The sequence below is a fragment of the Anomaloglossus baeobatrachus genome, chromosome 6, assembly GCF_048569485.1.
Source record: "Anomaloglossus baeobatrachus isolate aAnoBae1 chromosome 6, aAnoBae1.hap1, whole genome shotgun sequence".
NCBI classification, from domain to species: Eukaryota; Metazoa; Chordata; class Amphibia; order Anura; family Aromobatidae; genus Anomaloglossus; species Anomaloglossus baeobatrachus.
The window spans coordinates 481,995,857-482,014,088 of NC_134358.1; the positions used below are offsets into that span (position 1 = coordinate 481,995,857).

At 46.4% G+C, this 18,232-nt stretch overlaps 1 protein-coding gene and 3 non-coding genes across 6 annotated transcripts in view; 1 reads left to right on the forward strand and 3 right to left on the reverse strand.

Moving 5' to 3' along the window:
• HDAC9 (histone deacetylase 9) overlaps positions 1-18,232 on the forward strand; it is a 980,770-nt gene that overhangs the window by 234,932 nt on the left and 727,606 nt on the right. The window lies entirely within an intron of this gene.
• Positions 4,646-4,772, reverse strand: LOC142244805 (U4atac minor spliceosomal RNA). Its single transcript, XR_012724667.1, has one exon. It is a non-coding gene; the product is annotated as a U4atac minor spliceosomal RNA (small nuclear RNA).
• On the reverse strand, positions 12,298-12,424 carry LOC142244808 (U4atac minor spliceosomal RNA). The gene has a single exon (XR_012724670.1). It is a non-coding gene; the product is annotated as a U4atac minor spliceosomal RNA (small nuclear RNA).
• On the reverse strand, positions 13,384-13,510 carry LOC142244813 (U4atac minor spliceosomal RNA). Its single transcript, XR_012724675.1, has one exon. It is a non-coding gene; the product is annotated as a U4atac minor spliceosomal RNA (small nuclear RNA).

An 18,232-nucleotide genomic window follows, 5' to 3' on the forward strand; every position in this document is an offset into this window, starting at 1 on the left:
TAGAATGCACCACCGCCATGTTATCACCATACATGCCAAGCTTCTTGCCTCCAAATTCGGGCCTCCACTCTAAAGCCACTAAGATGGGAAACAATTCCAGCAGCGCAAGATTCTTTACAAGCCCCTTTTTTCACTCAAAGCCGTGGCCATTTTCAACGCACCAATGTGTTTGAAAAATTGCCCCAAACCCGAGGCCCCCCAGCGTCCGTAAAGAATTCCAGCTGTTTATTTGACAATGCCATTGCCCATCCATAACATCTTTCCATTGTATTGGTCAAGAAATGCATCCCACACCAGCAGATCTCCTTTCATCCCTTCGTCACTCTGACAAAATGATCCGAAGCTGTCACCCTTGTAGCTGCGCTTGCCAATCGCCTATTAACTATTTGCCCCATCGGCATAATGCGACAAGCAAAATTCAATTTATTACGCACTGACTGCAAATGTCGCAACCGCACCTTCCCAGCCTAAGACAAAACTGCACTGACGCCTTCAAATCACGCAGCTTGCCCCACCGGCAATCGGCGTTCCATAGCCACCGTATCAATTCCGTTGCCCGAAAAACCCTGAGCCGTCCCTGGCCCTTCCGCTTTTTCTTTGCAAACGGAATACCTAGGCTTCCTGCTAACCGCTGTAACGTAAATATCAACAAAGGAACAAACTAAGGAGCCCACCGGGCCAACGTAAAGAAATCAACCAAATAGTGAATCACCGCATGGACTACTGCCGCTTCCCTGAATACCACTTCCACAAAAGAACTAAACGCTGCAAAATAAACACATGAACTGGAACAACTCCGTGGGCAGGCACCGATCCACATAGTATTCACCATCCCACATGCACCCTGAAAGCTGAAAATTCTCCGGATGCCGGAATTAACCAAAATTGCTTCCACATCCGCCTCGGCCATCAGGGCCCCCCTGCCGGGCTTCCCGCAGTGACTCCCATGCCGTGTCAAATGAGACATGCAGACCACAGACAACTCAGGTGAAAAAAACCATCGTTCACTGACAAGTCTGCCGGATACGATAATGATGAATGAGCCAAAAGGTGTTCGGCTCCTTCCTGGGCACCACCCCAAGTGGCGAAATCCTCAAGCTGTAGAATGGCGGGTCCTTGAACAGGCCCGCCATCATCCACAACTCCACCCCCTTCTGCAGCTTTTCCCCCTACCACCTCCAGATGTTTTTTAGCGGACCTCAAATTACCGAAACACCGGCGCCTCGGATTCAAACGGAATCCGGAAACCCTCCCTAAAACCTGTCGCCAACAGCTCCACCGCCCGAACATACGGATATCTATTTAAATAGGGGCGCATCGCCTCTACCCTCACTGGCGGCCTCCCTTTCCAGACCCCTCCCCCAACTCTCCTTAACCTTGGTCGAAACACCTGGCCAAAGAGCGGGAGCCTCCACAACCGGAACACTCGTATTGTAACCGACACGACGCCCCCAAACTCACTTGCCCCTCATTAAATTGCCAGCCTGGCCCTTTTTCTGACCAGCCGGGGACTCGCCGCTCGCCCCCGGGCTCCCGGCACCCCCTCGAAAGGGCTGGGCCGAGGCCGTCATTAACCGCATCCACAAAGAAATATCTTTGTGGTCCCACCGGATGCCAGGCCGCAGAGCCTTCCGCTGCCGGAACTGCGCATCATATCACAGCCAGCCTAAACCCCCATACCCTCAGTTAGCCTCGACGATCGAGTCCATGTAACCGGAAAAGGGGGGAGGGGGGGGACGCTCCGGCTCCTTTTCCCCAATCACCCTGGCTAGGGCCACAAAGGACTGTAGCCAGTTAGTAAAAGTGAGCAACCTATACTTCCTTTTCTCCTCCTCCTCCTTTTCCTTCTTGGAGTCACTCGCTTCCTTCGTCCACGTTAAACTTTTCCAAGGGGAGCAGGGAAAAATTTTTCACATACTCCCCTCTTCGTATCTTCTCCCTTACCTCCTTTTTTTTTTTTTTTTTTTAATGTACCCCCAACGGACTTTCAACACCCACGTATACTGCTACTGCACTCCGTGCCCTATCGCCCAAACGCGCATCCTCGTCCTTCTTTCCTTTTGTCTTTCCCATGTCCTTGCTAACCACCGGCTCAGCCGCCACGCCGTCCGCCTGACCCGCAACAACCGCCAGCCGAAGCCCCCCGTCGGACCCAGGCCCACTCTGACCTCACCGTTCCGCCAACAACCCCTGCAATACCCCCCAACAGCTAAGCCCAAAAAGTCCGCCCCGGGTAACACCGACTGACTGACCGCCCCCAGCATGCTACCCCCCGTAGAGGAACCCCCATCCCCGCTACCCACAACATTAAACAATAGTGGTTGTCCTCTTACCGAGCTGCCTCTGAACCGAGCAGCCGTAACACGAACGTCCTGCTGCCGCTCCATCCGTTCAGCCGCCTCCTCCAATCCTTCTTCCTCGCCGGCTTCAGAGATGCTGCTGAATTCCTCAGGGGGGACCAGCGAGGGGACAGCCTGCCTCCAGCGGCCGTCAACCCCCACGGTCACCTCACCCCGCTCCTCCGGGCGTCTCCCGCTGGGCCTCTGTCTTTTTGCTACGCGGCATCCTGCCGCCGTTCTTCTTTTCTGCCTCCACTCCTGCCTGCTGCGCCATCCCCCCTTCAGGCATTTGTATGGGTCTCCCTCCCTGCCGACTGCAGGGAGGCCGTGCCGCTCCGACGTACGCAGGGAACTCCCCCCAGCCTGATCCTTGCTGGGGGGGACCGTTATTACTGACCGGAGCATCCGGCCCTGTGGACTGCAGGGCCCTGCTCCTGGTTCTCTCCGGCTGCCGCTCTGATCCGCGCCGCCCCGCACGCACCGATCGCTGCCCTGCCGCCTGCAGGAGCTCTCCGCTCCCCCTCCACAACGCTGGGCACCACCCCCAGCCAGCTCCTCACTGGGGGCTGCCGTCGCTCCGGTCCGGGACCGTGCAGGCCGCAAACCGGAAGTAGGCCTTGCCGAAGCTCCGCCCACTTCCGGCCTACGGGATCTCCGGCGAGGATTCCTCCCGGCGGCTGGTGACTCTCCAGACAGGTGAGGAGAGCTCCGTTGCCCCGGAGGGTCCCCGAGGGGGGGGCTCCTAGATCTATTCCTCCTCCCCCCGCCAGGGGAGTAGCGCTCCGGTGGTTGCGCCCGCCGAGCGCGCAGTGCCGGCCTGGGAGCAGAAGCAGCAGGCCTAACCGCTCCAGCCCCCCAGACCGCCGCCAGCTGCTCCTGCAGCGTGTCCACTTCGCTGACTTCAGAGGCCCCACCAGCAGTGCAGCCAGGGCCGCCATCTTGCAGGTCAGCGAGGCAGCAGCACAGGTGGGACACATTGCTTGTAGGACAAAGAGGCAGTGACCTATGCACATCCCCCTTTATACCCCCTGCAACACCCCACCCCTTCCAGTCTATCCCCCAATCCCCTTTGCCATTTCTCCCACCAATCCAAAAGCCCCATATACAACCTTCTAGCCATATACCTTAACCCTTTCCTACCCTGAACCCTCCCGATCGTCATGGGGCCTATTCACCCCTATGGGGTTCACTGCCCATCTTAATCGAAAAATCAGATGCCTGAATGAGATCTAAGGCCGGGGCTACACAGTAATATCAGTCCGGTGACAGCAAATCTCTGAAAAGTCGTGAGACAAAAACATTTGTGCAACTTTTTTAGTGCTTTGCTTTTCCTCTGCATAAAATACCTAAGTTGCAGATAATTTGCATTTGGCAACTTGTACTGAAGTCTATGGCAAGTGTGTGGTGTGCTAGTGACAACCGGAGACAGGACATCCAAGACACAATGACATTTATGACTCCATTACAGTGTCACAATACGATACCATAGGAAATCATTACACCCAGTTCTGCAAGGTGCGGTCTGATCGGGAAACTCGACATTTCTAACAGAACATGGAAGGAGTTTTCCCAATGATCTATGATCTTCCTGATGTTCTTCTTCAAAAGTTATCACCTTATTGGTATTAATGCGTTTGTAACCATCAATAAACATTTTGTAAATCTTTTAAAGACACGTTTCTTTTTTATTCAAATGTGTAAGAGACTTTACCATAATATATGCATGAACCAGGCAGAGAACAGTGACAACCCTATAGACATGTAAATATGGGGAGGGGGTGACACGCTGAAAGCAGAATAGACTGTTGGCGGGCTACAACACCTGATAATGATAAACACTCACTTTCTCATGTTTAGATCTCATTATTCTCATGTCAGTTTATTTTTTAAAACCAAACCACAAAACGGTTACATTTTTGAAAAAAACATTTTTGACTTTGTGAAAAATTCATGAGCCTCGGTTGCCATTTTTATGAATTTAACACAAAAACGTCAGCGAATACCACATAAAAGAAAGAGAAAAGTTACATAAAAAAGAAAGTAGAAATGATCGGACCCTATAGTTTAACTCTTTGTAGGATCCACGTCTGCTTTTTTTTATAAAAACTGTTATGTGAATAAGTAAATGTTTCTGATAGTAATGTTAATAATACCACAGGACTGATAAGACCCACACTGAAGTATAAAGCAAAATATTACTAGATAATCTGGTTTTTGCTTCATAATCATATTACCACAGTGTGAATGAGACCACTTGCTTATTTTAACTCTAAACCTACAAATCTGTCTTTGTTACCAAAATCCAGGAGTCCAAAAATTGCACCTCTCTGGAGCTTTCACCCCAGGGATGCTTCTGTGTTGTTTGTGGTGTCAGCAGTACTAACCTCATTAAACATTCATTGGTCAGTAGCTCAACCCCAAGACAAGGATGGTTAGATACTGCCCCTGAATGATCAGGAGGGCCCCATAGACAGATCTCTTTTCAGTTATGGTGAGAAGATTTCAGGTTGCAAATCCTTCCCAGAATGCTTTTCAGCAAATTTGCATACAGAAGCAAGTGGCCTTGAGGACCCAGGATTTTGGCTATTTTAGGCTACTTTCACACATCAGTTTTTTTCCATCAGGTACAATCCGGAAAAAAACGGGTTAAACGGATCTGGTACCGCATCCGGTTTATCCCGATAGATTTGCATTGTTACCGGATTGTACCTGATGGCTTTGCGTTGCATCCGTTTTTTTCCGGATGCGGCAAAATTTATCAAAGCGGCGGCCGGAGGCAACGTGTCTTGCAACGTTTTTTTATCCAGCAAAAAAAACGCATCGCGCTGGATCTGGCGCGATACGGCGTGTTTTACAATAAAAGCCTATGGACGCCGGATCTGGCGCAATGCGGTAAAAAATGGATGCGGCTACCGGATCCATTTTTGTAAACTGCGCATGCACCAAATTAATTAAAAAAGCTGATCCTTCAAAAAAAAGGACAAACTAGATGCAAAAACGGATGCAAACCGTATCCACCGGATCCGGTTTTGTACGCATCCGGCATAACGGATCCGTTAAAAACCGGATCCGGTGGATACGGTTTTATATTTTTTTGCCAGATCCTTTGGATCAGGTAAAAAAAGGATTGTGCCTGAATGCAGAAAACTGATGTGTGAAAGTAGCCTTAGGCTGCTTTCACACATCAGTTTTTTGCCGTCAGACACAATCCGTCGAAAAAACTGATCCGTGGCATCAGTTTTTTTCCATCCGTTTCTTCCATTTTTCAATAGATCCATTGTGATACTGAGCATGCTCAGTTTAAAAAAACACAATCCTCCACTGCATTGCGTTATTTGCCGCTTTACAACGGATCCGGCGCCCACAGGCTTCCATATATACAACACGCTGGACGTTGCGCCAGATACGTGCCCATCCTTTTTTTTTTTGCTGTTCACAAAAAACTGTACATTTTCACACATTTTTTTCTTTTTTCTTCAGGCACAATCCGGTTTGTGCCTGATGCAACGGATTCGTCGCAGATTGTGACAAAACTGATGTGACGGATCCGGCAATAAAATGGATCGGTCTCATTTTTCCCCTTTCGGCGAGAGAGGTTTTTTTTCTTTCTTTCCAGAAGTGAATTTACATATGTTCTGGGCATGCCCAGAAACAAAAAACTGATCCGTTGCCGGATTCCGGTTTTTTTACGGATGATGACAGTTTCGGCGCCCATAGGCTTCTATGTAAAAAAAGAAAATGGACTGCACCGGTACCATCGCAATCCGTTTTTTTGACGGTCACAAAAAATGTTACATTGTGCGTTGCTTCCGGCGGCCGCACAGACAAATTTCACCGGATCCATTGCATGTCAGATCAAAACGCAAGGCCATGCGGCCCAATCCGGCTCAAAAACAACACTATGAGGAAAAAACGGATTCGGCACCAGATCCGTTTCATTCAAAAACGCCGTATTGTGCATGATGGCAAAAAGTGAAGTGTGAAGGAGGCCGTACATGGTGCTTCTGTCCGGCGGCCGCACATAAATTTTGCCGGATCATCGCACGCCGGATCAAACGCAACACCATGTGGCACAATCTTGCACTAATACAAGACTATGATGAAAAAATGGATCCGGCGCCGGATCCGTTTTATCCAGATTTCGCCGGTTTGTGCCTGACGGCAAAAACCGGATGTGTGAAAGCAGCCTTACTACTCACTGCATTTCCTGATCATGGAGGGTCCTAGTCATAGTTGTATTGTATCAGATTTTTTGTGTAAATACCTGTGAATCAGTGACTTTTTGATTTTCAACAAATTCATTAAATGATTTGCTTCTTGTTTCAAGTTGTCTTTTGTTGTTGATTTAGTTTTCTGATTTTTACGTCAATGCGGCTTTTTCAGATGTTTTAGACTGATTCTCAAAAGGCAACTTTTGTAATAAACAAAATCTCAAAATTTGTCACAGCTCCACTTTAGCCCCCCCCCTTTCTGGAGTGATTTTATGTATGTTTTACAAACATTTTTTTTTTTTTTATTTTTTTAGATGTTTTACAAAATATGCAACATTTTTCCACTAAAAAGTCAGAAAAATAGAGACAGAAATAAAAGAGAAATAAGACAGTGTTGGTCTTTGCAGAAAATGTATGAATCGCGTGCACCATTTTGATGAAGTTGGCACAAATTATAAATGAAAAAAAACTTAAAATGCAAATGATGAATCGGATGTGTAGTCACATTTGTGTTGTGGCATTTATTAATTGGTTTTGTGCCGAATTCTTCCAAATGGCGCATGTGTAAAATGATCTTTGTTTGAGTATTTGACCTTCTTTCGCAACTTTTTAGAGCAAAAAGTCACAAGTCTTGCAAAATTGGGATAAAATATCTTGTGTGGTATGGGGTGGGGGAGACTGGAGTCACAAATTAAGAAGAAGGCCGGTGTCACACTTGCGATTTCCTCGCGTGTATCTCACGCGAGTTTCATGGTGCATCACCCGTCACAGACTTACACTCTCCTCACAGGAGCATCTCAGCCTCATAGAGATGCATGCAACCGACCCGCTCCTGTGAGCAGAGTGTGAGTCTGTGATTGGTGATGCATCGCGAAACTCGCGCAATATACACGCGAGGCACTCGCAAGTGTGACACCAGCCTAAGGAGAAAACCTCTGGAAACCACTAATTTCACCCGAAATGGCAAATAAAGGGATAAACAAAAAAAAATAGGCGAACACATAAAATAAATTAACAATAGGCACAAATGAAAAGATGAATGTGACAAAGCAAAAGTGAAGGCACAAATCACTAAAAGCAAAAAAAAAAACAGGCGTAAATCCAATAATACACTGAATCTGGTCTTTATTGTACAACAGTGTGAAATCGCAAAAAATAAATGATCACGGGCTGTTAAGCATATTTTTGCTATTATTTCCAAAACTATGTTTAAAACTTTTTGTTTAACAATTTTTTTTCATTAAACTAAGACTGGATTCACACATTTTTTTTCTTTTATGCAAACAGTTGGACTGGTTTACATCAGTGTTATGGATCAGATTTTATCTGTTTTTGGTCTGTAAGTTTTTACCATCCAGAAATTTTAGTGAGTATGTGTGTGACTGTGTCTGGTACATACTGGAAATACTGACGTGCGAAGCAGACCAAGGTGCAAAATTGAATAACAACCATACATTACCATTGTAATATGTTTACTACACATGTAAACAATGCAGGAAAATAGTTACCACATGAATGTGCACCAGGGTCGCTCATGGGGCATTTCACACTTAAGCTGGAGTCACACTTGAGAGTCTGGCATCGCATCACCCGGCGCGGCCGCACACTCTACGGACAGGAGAATCTCAGCTACAGAGAAATACATGCAGCCGACCCGCTCCTATCAGGAGAGTGCGTCAGTGTCGGGAGATGCGATGCGAGTCACTCGCAAGTGTGACACCGGCCTTATATTGACACTGAGGTAATATCTCTATAGCATTCATTGCTGTACAAAAAAAGCTAAACAATTTTTATACCTGTATTTTTTATTAACTTCATTGAAGTCAATGGGTTAAAAATACTCCAGAATCATTGAAAGAATTGACATACTGCAGGTTACTGTTTGCACCAAATCCACAAAAAAAAAAGTGCAAGACGCTTCAGGAACCTGTCCTCTAACTGCTTATAACAATGCAACATGGGCACAAAAGCCAATCCTGCAAGTTAAACTTTCATAACGAAAGAATATGGTCCAAAAAATTGCAACTCTCTGGAGCTTTCACCCCAGGGATGCTTCTGTGTTGTTTGTGGTATCAGCAGTATTAACCTCATCATTACACATTGATCAGTAGCTCAACCCCAACACAAGGACAGTTTGATACTGACCCAGAATGGCCAGGAGGGCCCCATGGACAGGTTTCTTTTCAGTTATGGTGAGAAGATTTCAGGTTGAAAATCCTTCCGAGAATGCTTTTCAGCAGCTAATTTGCATATATCTACATAAACAAGTGTCCCTGACGACCCAACATTTTGGTCACCCTCTCTACATTCCCTGATCATAGCAGGCCCGATTCATCACTCTATTGTATCAGATTTTTTGTGTGAATACCCCTCATTTAAATTGTCTCTCCAGGACTGGAGACAAACTCTAGCGCAGCGCCACCTATTGGAAGTAGCGATCCTGAAAGTTAAAAGTGGATTTTTAACAATCCTTTATATATAACTTAGGATATATATGCCAGATCAGAATCCCAATTTGCAGACAGGGTTTCTGGGTACTTGCGCCTTGTCAGTGCAAAGTATGGGGTGTCTGATCTGGCTCATGAGAAGCTTTTGTGGGGACCACGGGGGAACACTATTCTCCTTATGGAGACTTTGAAAGCCAGTCTGGCTGCTTTCAAGTAAGGGGACTTATAGCTGCCATGCCCCTCTGCAAAATATTCAAATTGTCTCTCCAGGACTGGATAAAAAACTCTAGAGCAGTGCCACCTATTGGAAGTAGCGATCATCTCATTAAGGCTAGTTTCACACTTGCGCTATTTTGACGCAAATGGAATCCGTCACTAACGTAGTACAGTTCATTTATTTACATTGGAAGCGCGTTACTATGGCGCGTGTGTGTCATGCAGTACCCGCTTGTGTCCACACGATGTCGCACTTCCACTGTAAATAAATGAACTGTACTACATTAGTGACGGATTCCGTTTGCGTCAAAATAGCGCAAGTGTGAGTGAGCGCTTAGTGACTTTATGATTTGAGACAAATTCATTAAATGATTTGCGTTTTTTTTCAAGTTGTCTTTTGTTATTTACTTAGTTTTCTGATTTTTGTGTCAATGCAGTTTTTCCAGATGTTTTAAACTGATTAAGAAAATGGAATTATAAAAAAAAAATAAATCACAAAGTTTGGTGCAACTCCACTCCAGTCCCCCCTTTGTGCAGTGATTTTATGTACATTTTACAAAAATGTAATTTTTTGTAAAATGTGCAACTAAAAAGTCACAAAAACAGTGTAAAAAAATTAAAAATAAGACAGTTTTGGGCTTTGCATAAAATTTATGGATTACATGAATCATTTTGATGACTCTGGAGCAAAAACATAAAAAATCATAAGATAAATAAGGAAAGTGATTTTTAAAGAATACAAATTATTAATAGAATACTAAAGCCTTGTGCACACAATGCGGTTTTTTTATGCAGATTTGGTTTAGGTTGTGGCCCAAATCTGGATGTCTATCCTTATACCAGCAAAGTCAATGAGATTTCTGAAGGGCTGTTGCTTACTTTGTACTTGACGGTTTGGTGCACAAAATAATCTGCAGCATGTTATTTTTGCATCCCTACGCTCCTGAAATCTGCTTTGTCACCCCTGAGCAGTAAGGTCCCAAAGCAGAACAGTACATGCCCTAGATTTCTGGAACAGAGCGGTGATGCAGTGGAGCTATCTAAAGGGTGCTTTACATGCTGCGAGATTGCTAATGATATATTGTCGGGGTCACGTCGTTAGTGACGCACATCCGGCGTCGTTAGCGACATCGCAGCGTGTGACACCTAGAAGCGACGATCAACGATCGCAAAAATGTCAAAAGTCGTTGATCGTTGACACGTCACTCCTTTTTATAATATCGTTGGTGGTGCATGCCGCTGGTTGTTCGTCGTTCCTGTAGCAGCACACATTGCTGTGTGTGACACCGCAGGAACGACGAACATCTCCTTACTTGCGTTCACCGGCAATGAGGAAGGAAGAAGGTGGGTCGGATATTCCGCCCGCTCATCTCCGCCCCTCCGCTTTTATTGGATGGCTGCCGTGTGACGTCGCTGTGACGCCGCACAAACCGCTTCCTTAGAAAGGAGGTGGTTCGCCGGCCACAGCGACGTCGCAGGGAAGATAAGTCCCTGTGACGGTTGTTAGCGATGTTGTGCGCCACGGGTAGCGATTTGCCCGTGACGCACAACCAAGGGAGGCGGGTATGCTCGCTAGCAATATCGCTAGCGATATAGCAGCGTGTAAAGTGCCCTTAAGGGTTCATTTAGACCAGTGAGTCTCAAACTCTAGTTCTCACGGCCCCCAACAGGTCATGTTTTCAGGTTTTCCTTAGTATTGCACAGGTGATGCCTTGATTAAAAACAGATCCTACAAAAATATGTTTTTTCAAAATGGAGAAAAACATTTATTTGCAGAACTTTTTTGCTAACGGATCTCTTCAGGATCCATTCTAATGGAAGATTACTGGACATGTAAACTCAACCTAATAGGAGAAGCTTTCTAATTTATTTATCCATATGTAGAAATCTCTGTTGACAAACTGAAGATAAAAACTGACACACTGACCAAACACTGATGAAAATCAGATCCAAAAAACTGATAAACAGGCCCTATTTTTACATAATAGAAAAATCAGACGCCTGAATGAAACCTAAGGCCGGAGCTACACAGTGATATTAGTCCGGTGACAGCAATTCTCTGAAAAGTCATGAGACAAAAATATTTGCGCAACTTTTTTAGTGCTTTGCTTTTGCTCTGAATAAAATAACTAAGTTGCAGATAATTTGCATTTGGCAACTTGTACTGAAGTCTATGGCAAGTGTGTGGTGTGCTAGTGACGATCGGAGACAGGACATCCAAGACACAATGACATTTACGACTCCATTACAGTGTCACAATACGATACCATAGGAAATCATTACACCCAGTTCTGCAAGGTGCGGTCTGATCGGGAAACTCGACATTTCTAACAGAACATGGAAGGAGTTTTCCCAATGATCTATGATCTTCCTGATGTTCTTCTTCAAAAGTTATCACCTTATTGGTATTAATGTGTTTGTAGCCATCAATAAACATTTTGTAAATCTTTTAAAGATACGTTTCTTTTATATTCAAATGTGTAAGAGACTTTACCATAATATATGCATGAACCAGGCAGAGAACAGTGACAACCCTATAGACATGTAAATATGGGGAGGGGGTGACACAGTGAAAGCAGAATAGACTGTTGACCGGCTACAACACCTGATAATGATAAACACTCACTTTTCTCATGTTTAGATCTCATTATTCTCATGTCAGTTTATTTTTAAAAAACAAACCAAAAAGCAGTTACATTTTTGAAAAAAACATTTTTGACTTTGTGAAAAATTCATGAGCCTCGGTTGCCATTTTTATGATTTTAACACAAAAACGTCAGCGAATACCACATAAAAGAAAATTTACATAAAGAAAGTACAAATGATCGGACCCTATAGTTTAACTCTTTGTAGGATCCACATCTGCTTTTGGTTTATAAATGCTGTAATGTGAATATGTAAATGTTTCTGACAGTGATTTCTGCAATAACACAGCACTGACAAGACATACACTGAAGTATATAGCAAAACCATTACTAAATAATCTGATTTTTGATTCATAATCATATTATCACAGTGTGAACAAAGCCACTTGTTTTATTTTAACTCTAAACATATAAATCTGTCTTTCTTACAAAAAAACAGGAGTCCAAAAATTGCACCTCTCTGGAGCTTTCACCCCAGGGATGCTTCTGTGTTGTTTGTGGTGTCAGCAGCACTAACCTCATTACACATTCATTGGTCAGTTGCTCAACCCCAAGACAAGGACGGTTAGATACTGACCCTGAATGATCAGGAGGGCCCCATAGACATGTCTCTTTTCAGTTATGGTGAGAAGATTTCAGGTTACAAATCCTTCCCAGAATGCTTTTCAGCAAATTTGCATATATCTACATACATACATCTACATAAACAAATGGCCTTGAAGACCCAGGATTTTTGCTATTTTAGATCTGAAAGGTGCGGTCTGAGAGGGAAACTTGACATTTCTAAGAGAACATGGAAGGAGTTTTCTCCGTTTTCCCCGTGTGCTGTCCCAATGAATTATGATCTTCCTGATGTTGTTCTTCAAAAGTTATCACCTTATTGGTATTAATGTGTTTGTAGCCATCAATAAACATTTTGTAAATCTTTTAAAGACACGTTTCTTTTTTATTCAAATTTATAAGAGACTTTACCATAATATATGCATGAACCAGGCAGAGAACAGTGACAACCCTATAGACATGTAAATATGGGGAGGGGGTGACACGCTGAAAGCAGAATAGACTGTTGGCCGGGGACAACACCTGATGATAATACTCATATTTCTCATGTTTAGATCTTATTATTCTCATGTCAGTTTATTTTATAAAAACAAACCACAAAACGGTTACATTTTTTTAAACATTTTTGACTTTGTGAAAAATTCATGAGCCTCGGTTGCCATTTTTATGTATTTAACACAAAAATGTCAGCGAATACCACATAAAACATATTAACTCTTTGTAGGATCCACATCTGATTTTGGTTTATATGTACTGACGTGTGAATAAGTAAATGTTTCTGACATAGTAATTTTTGCAATAAAACAGCACTGATAAGACATACACTGAAATATATAGCAACAAGATTACTAGATAATCTAATTTTTGTTTGAAGATTCATAATCATATTATCACAGTGTGAATGAGGCCACTTGTTTTATTTATCTGTATAGCTATAAATCTGTCTTTGTGAGCAATAATACAGGAGTCCAAAAATTGCACCTCTCTGGAGCTTTCACCCCAGGGATGCTTCTGTGTTGTTCATGGTGTCAGCAATACTAATCTCATTACACATTCATTGGTCAGTAGCTCAACCCCAAGACAAGGACGGTTAAATACTGACTCTGAATGATCAGGAGGGCCCCATAGACAGATCTCTTTTCAGTTATGGTGAGAAGATTTCAAGTTGCAAATCCTTCCCAGAATGCTTTTCAGCAAATTTACATATATCTACATAAGCAAGTGGCCTTGAGGAGACAGGATTTTGGCTATTTTAGGCTGCTTTCACACATCAGTTTTTTGCCGTCAGACACAATCCGTCGAAAAAACAGATCCGCGGCATCAGTTTTTTCCCATCCGTTTCTTCCATTCTTCAATGGATCCATTGTGATACTGAGCATGCTCAATTTAAAAAAACGTAATCAGCCACTGCATTGCGTTTTTTGCCGCTTTACAACGGATCTGGCGCCCACAGGCTTCCATATACACAACAGGCCGGACGTGGTGCCGGATCCGTCCCCATCCTTTTTTTTTTTTCCCGTTCACAAAAAACTGTACATTTTCACAAATTTTTTCTTTTTTCTTCAGGTACAATCCGGTTTGTGCCTGATGCAACGGATCCGTCGCAGATTGTGACAAAACTGATGTGACGGATCCAGCAATAAAACGGATTAATCTCGTTTTATTTCTTCCTTTCCAGAAGTGAATTTACATATGTTCTGGGCATGACCAGAAACAAAAAACTGATCTGTCGCCAAATTCCGTTTTTTTACGGATGACGAAGGATCCGGCGCCCATAGGCTTCTATTGTAGAAAAAAACGAACTTCACCGGTACCGTCGCAATCCGTTTTTTTGACGGCCACAAAAAACGTTACATTGTGTGTTGCTTCCGGCGGCTGCACTGACAAATTTCACCGGGTCCATCGCATGTCAGATCAAAACGCAAGGCCATGCGGCACAATCCGGCTCAAATACAACACTATGAGGAAAAAACGGATTCGGTGCCGGATCTGTTTCTGTCAAAAATTGCATGATGGCAAAAAGTGAAGTGTGAAGGAGGTCGTGCATGGTGCTTTGTGTCCGGTGGACGCAAAGAAAAAATTTGCCGGATCGTCGCACGTTGGATCAAACGCAACACCATGTGGCACAATCTTGCACTAATACAAGACTATGATGAAAAAACAGATCCGGTGCCGGATACGTTTTATCCAGATTTCGACGGTTTGTGCCAGATGGCAAAAACCGGATGTGTGAAAGCAGCCTTACTCCTCACTACATTTCCTGATCATGGAGGGTCCGATTCATCCTTGTATTGTATCAGATTTTTTGTGTGAATACCTGTGATTCAGTGACTTTTTGATTTTCAACAAATTAATTAAATGATTTGCTTCTTGCTTCAAGTTGTCTTTTGTTGTTGATATAGTTTTCTGATTTTTACTTCAATGCGGCTTTTCCAGATGTTTAAAGGCCCAGTCACACTAAACAACTTACCAGTGATCCCAACAACGATACAACCTGATAGGGATCGCTGGTAAGTTGCTAGGAGGTCACTGGTGAGATGTCACACTAAGCGACGCTCCAGCGATCCCACCAGCAAACTGACCTGGCAGGGATCGCTGGAGCTTCGCTACACGTGGAAGCATGCTGCGCTTGGTAACTAAGATAAATATCAGGTAACCAACCCGGTTAATCGGGTTACCAGCACACGCCGCTTAGCAATGGCTCCCTGCACTCCTAGCCACAGTACACATCGGGTTAATTACCCGATGTGTACTCTGCTACGTGTGCAGGCAGCAGGGAGCCGGCTTCTGCGGACGCTGGTAACCACGGTAAACATCGGGTAACCAAGAAGCCCTTCCCTTGGTTACCCGATATTTACCTTCGTTACCAGCGTCCGCCGCTCTCACACTGCCAGTGCTGGCTTCCTGTTCCCTGCACTCCTAGCCACAGTACACATCAGGTTAATTACCCGGTGTGTACTCCAGCTACGTTTGCAGGGAGCAGGGAGCCGGCACTGACAGCTGAGAGTGGCGGACGCTGGTAACGAAGGTAAATATCGGGTAACCAAGGAAAGGTCTTCTTGGTTACCCGATGTTTACCGTGGTTACCAGCGTCCGCAGAAGCCGGCTCCCTGCTCACTGCACATTCAGTCGAACTTCCACCCCTGCCTCCATCCTGCTGAAGAAGCGATAGCGACACTTGTCCGGGACTGGGAGCTGCATTCCTTCCCCCCACTGTTTTGTGTCCGGTGTTCCTATCTTTGTCCACAATATGGGTAAGCCCTGAACATGTTGCTTAGATTGATTGAATGATCTTATAGGATATGGCATTTACCCTGGACTATTTGGGAGCTGCATATATATAAAAAATTAGTGGCAGCAGATCTCTCTGTAACTATACAATAAGTGTGGCGCCCCTGAGGCTTCCGTCGCCACAGGTCATTGCACCCCATCCAGCAGTGTGATGCCCCATTCTGAGAGAGGAAGAGAGTGAACTCCGGTCCCCTGGTAAATCCACACTACACCCATTGCTAGGAACACACTGGGACCAGGGAAAGTGGCAGACAGCCCTTCCATGCTGCATGCTGGGAGGGGTCATAAGACCCATCCCTGCTCCTATAGGGTAGAACAGGGCAACTGGGGAGGTGGGAGGAGCCATCTGAGAGCAGACACAGAGAGGAAGGTCAAGTTTAGTGAGTCTACCTCAGGGAGTGAGAGAGTGAGCATGTAGTTGGAGAAGAAGAACGAGAGAAAGGAGGGAGGAGGAGGCTTGCTGGAGGCAGGCAAGGAGGAGAAAAGAAAGACAAGAAAGAAGGAAAGAAAGCTCCAAGTCAGACAGGAGCAGAGAAACAGAAGGAGACGCTTCCTGGTGAAGATCCTGGGACCCAGAGGTCCAGGTGACACCACGTAGGAGACAGAAGGAGTCGCAGGGCCACGGGTAGTCCTGGAGGTACCACGGGCAGTCCTAGAGGTACCACGGAGAGGTCCTAGAGGCGCCACGGGTAGTTGTAGGCTACGGTGGCCTGTTCCACAATAACATCGGTGGAGGGATCAAGCTGCGACAGGGGACGGTCCCTAGAGACTGGAGGAGTGCAAAATCATCTCCAAACAGTAAAAACCAAGGCCCAGGGAAGGTTGTAGACTCCCAGGGCCAGAACCCATAGCAGACTTCCAGAAAAGGGGTAATCAGCCGACAGGTGACCCCTCAGCCTGGAGGCTGTAGTGGAGGCCAAGCCAGGTCCATCCTAACAAAGGGAAGGCTAAGGAAGACAGCAGAAGAAAGAGACACTAAGAGAAGGGTACCGGCTTTCACTCTCAGAATCACCCAGAAACGGCGGAGGTCCCTGACAGTGGTCCCAGCAGTCCAAGGGTCCCTACAGCTGTGACAAGAAGTGTGAGTAAAGAACTTGAACTGCACCCTTGAAGTGGTCTCTGTTATTTCAGCTGCATAGACATTCACAAGCACCAACTGTGCCCCGGGGCATTGCTCCACCTGTGGGGAGTAGTACTACCATTGCTGCCATATCATCCCCCGGAGGCCTCATACAGCAGCAGCGGCTTATTAGCCGCATACCACAGGTGGCGTCACGAACACAAACTCTAATTCAAGCCACATATTTTACTGACAACCACCAGGGCCACGGAGCCGGGCCCAGCCACCACTGACTACCACCGGACTAGTCCGGCCCGGCACCGGGTGTCCCATAGCCCTGGGGTGGGCGAGTCAACTTGGCGTCACGAACAGGATTTCGTGCCCGGTTACCCCGGGTACTGTGCGCCTGAAGAATCGTGAAATAGCCTGTGTTTACTGTGAGAAACTGCCGCCATTGAAGTCACTGAGTGCGGGAAGAAGGGGGGCGTGCAAGAAGAAAGGGCGCGAAGAGAAGCCCCGCCCCCTTGTCCAAGAAAAGAGCGCGAAGTGGTGCCCGCCATAGAAGGCGGAAGAAGAAGAAATGGCGACCAGATAAGCTGGCCGGCTGGCAGAGAGAGTCTAAATGCCAGACCAGCAGATAAAGAAAATGTACCTTATCGCAAGCGGAGTGATGCCGGTCGTGATGGGCTGGGCGCCAGTCTGGCGCCAGATACAAGTGCAGCCTCCGGCCCCGCCTCCAAGAAGGGAAAGGGTGCAGCCGAGTGGCGTGGTCGAGCACCCGAGCAGTGTTCCAGGCAGCATTCCCCAGGTCGGTAGCATGGCGGAGGAGCTGCAGCAAGGTGCACCAGGGACCGGAAGAGAGGATCCTGAGCTGAACTTGCTCCGGGAGGAGATGCGAGTCCTGGCCCGGAGGCTGAGCAGTGTGGAAGTAGAAGCGGACCGGCAGAAAGAAACGCCGAGGGTACCGGAGGATCTGGAGCGGTGGATGGATGCCGCAGAGCGGAAGCAGGGTGAGCAACCAGAAACCCCGACCAGTCTGGACCCAGGGTCCCGCCACGCGCCCCCGCTTAGCCGCTTCACCGACCCCCTGGCCTTCCCAGCCTACCCGGCGGACGCCCGGTGGGGCACCGGAGGCCTGCCTGAGACCCCCACAGACGGAGCTTGGGGAGGGGTGGATCCTGAACAGCTAGCGGGTCCCCTGCCGAGTCCCCCTGTGAGCCTCCTGGGAATGGCATCCCCGGGAGTGAATTGGGACGCAGCGCCCATTGAAAGTAAGGGGCTGCAGCGGCCGCTGCTCCCCAAGGAGACTCCCCTGGCCAGCGAGTTAACATGCCGGAGGCTGGTGATAGAGTACCAGAGGGAGTGGGAACTCCGGGAGGAGAAACGCAGGGCCAGAGAAGCCGCTAATCTGGCCTCCATAGAAGAGGTCAGGAAGGCCCTGAAAGGATCCGAGGGCCCAGTG